Genomic DNA, 2680 nt, shown 5'->3' on the forward strand with positions numbered 1-2680 from the left:
CCCTGCCTGCACTTTCTTCATTTCTCTTGTTCACTGTTGCTTTGGATGGTTGACTCCAGGTATTTAAACTCACTCATCTTCACTGGCTCTGCTTCTTGCAGCTTCACTGTCACAGCTGCCTCTCTCTTATTCACACACATGTATTCTGTCTTGCTTCTACTGACTTTCATTCCTCTTCTCCTCAAAGTGTACCTCCACCTCTCCAGACTCTCTTCCACCTGCTCCCTACTCTCACTACAGATCACAAAGTCATTTGCAAAGATCAGTCCAGGGGGGACTCCTGCCTGATCTCATCTGTCAACGTGTCCATCACCCGTGCAAACAAGAAAGGGCGCAACCTTACCTATTTATATAGTTTATACACATGTACATGCACAAGTGTATGTACGTGAAGTATAGCTGGCCTTTGTGGTGTGAATCATTACATACAAGCCAGTGTACTTCAGGTCCTGGTCTCAAGCCCAGATAAAGTCTATGTTGCTGTTATGATTTGTTCGTGTTCGTGAAATTACTGCGCCTCAATCAAAAATTTAAAAAAACAATAAATGTTCAAAGTGTTATTGAACGCAGCTTTTGTTACATCTCGCAGGGCCTCTGAAATCAGCCCTGTGATTGGCTCGCAGCGTCAAAAGGTGCAGCCCCGAGTGTACTTGAAATACGTGTCAGCATGTGCCGTGCGGGCGTTTAGTTCGTTTGCCGTGTATTCCACAGCGTGTCCTCGATACTCTGTGCAACAAAACACGCGCACCTAATCTTATCCCAGACCTCGCGCGGAGTTTAGATATTGTACACACAGCGGTGGCGGGAGATCGGGTAAATAATTAATAATAATTAAGATATTGAAAATCCCGCTGTAAGATGAAAAAAAAAAAAGATTCATTCATTTTTTGATTAGGAAATGTAGTAATTTCAAATCTGTCCACACATCCTCTAGGAAGATGTCGACCATGGGCGTGAAAGTGTTCTGAAGGGCCTTTGTGTGTACCTCAATGAAGACCCCGAACATCTGATACGACAGCATGTAGTGAGTATTATGAAACTGCTAGAATTTTTTACATTTCTAATAGTTGCATGACATTTTTAATTATTTATTATACATATGATAATTATCATATCTGGCAACACTGATTACTGCTTCCTATAGACTGCATATATTGCCGAAAGGAAGTTTATCTAATGTGAAAACGTAAATCTGTCAATATGTGTTTGATAACTCTGGCTTTCTCAAGAACCCGGATGTGTGGCACAAAAATCTGAATTTTGTAACTGAAGTTGAATTATTGAACTGAAAGTGAAAGTAGTCTATTAAATCGTTAAATTCAGTTTCAAACCAGTGCATTCAATTTCAAATTATGCACATGCAGATTTAATCTGAGCAATTCAAATTCAGTTTCTTCTGGCACAAGTTTTTGTGATTTATCATCTAGATCAATTTTAAGTAGTTTACATACTTTTAGCTTTTCTTAAAATTTGACTAATTATTGGATAAAGTAATTTTTATCAATGCCAACTAAATCTGAAAAAGTTAAATATTGCCTTTTAAGCTAGTAATGTTTATGTGAATGAGTGAATTTTGCATTTAGCTCATGGTCTGGAAGCTTTAAATTTTCTTTAAATCTTTTTTTTTTTTGTCAGGGAGTAAGTGATACAGCCTTTGAAGAATCAGTTGAGGAAACTACTGTGGGGATCTTCACGGTGAAACAACAGGAGGCGCAGCCTACTCCAGACGATGTAGGAATTATCCTGGAAGGCCAAATTGTTATCCAGGATTTAGACAATGTTCCTCTGGCTGTTGCACTACTGTTTGGCCTCCTGTATGCTCTAAATATGGATTATCCTCATTAACTCAGGTATACCTTTGAAGTGATCCAGAAACTGATCATGGAGCTAGATGGTGGCACACTTTCAAAGAAAGTCCAGGTCCTGAAGAATAGACTCAATGAGTAATGCTGGCCAGTGAGCATGACCAGCTTATTTGAGGACTTGTCCATTTAAGTTGCTTTTCATTGTTCTCATGTTGTTGTAAACAAACTTTTAAATATGCTTAGTTACTTAAAAAAAAAAGGCGTTCTGTAGAAAGAAGGATTTTCATTGTTTAAGATGTGTTTAGCTGCACTCGATATAATTTTCACATTTTACCAACTGAAAACGTTTGTAAGAAATTGTGCAGTAAGGGGTATGGTGTTCCATATAACACCCCAGAAAGTTGGCCCTTTATAAAAGATATACATAACTTTGATTTGCGGGTCAATCGTTTGTGGAAGTCCATTTGAAATTTTTATTTATTTATTTTTGTCAGACTCACTTTTGTATCGGTATCTGAACAGAGAGGTTATGTGGCATGCACTTTGTTTTTCTACTTTATGTCAGTGATCCTTGGTTTGTCTGAAAACCCTGCTGTAAACTGTTAGGATGTAGACTCATCTGAATGTTGACTATTTTGTATTAAAATGTTTGGCTTATTGGAAAATGTTATCAGCTGTATTTGTTTTATTCTTGCTACAGTGTACTACTTTCAAAAGGTTTAGGCTATGTAAGATGGATTTGATAGATTAACACCAAATCTATATTGTGATACATTTTAGGTTGTTACCACATAACTACATTGTAAGTGAAACATTTAAATTAATTGTAATGTCTAGATAAAAAACTACATAATATATTCAACATGAAGTAAATT

The 2680-nt window shown here is 37.0% G+C and overlaps 1 long non-coding RNA gene across 1 annotated transcript; it reads left to right on the forward strand.

Annotated features, from left to right (window-relative positions):
- Positions 1-757: 757 nt before the first annotated feature.
- LOC115775237 (uncharacterized) lies at positions 758-2074 on the forward strand. Its single transcript, XR_004019273.1, has 3 exons — positions 758-813; positions 935-1024; positions 1636-2074. It is a non-coding gene; the product is annotated as an uncharacterized LOC115775237 (long non-coding RNA).
- The last annotated feature ends 606 nt before the right edge of the window (positions 2075-2680 follow it).

The sequence above is a fragment of the Archocentrus centrarchus genome (assembly GCF_007364275.1).
Source record: "Archocentrus centrarchus isolate MPI-CPG fArcCen1 chromosome 18 unlocalized genomic scaffold, fArcCen1 scaffold_23_ctg1, whole genome shotgun sequence".
In the NCBI taxonomy this organism is placed as follows: Eukaryota; Metazoa; Chordata; class Actinopteri; order Cichliformes; family Cichlidae; genus Archocentrus; species Archocentrus centrarchus.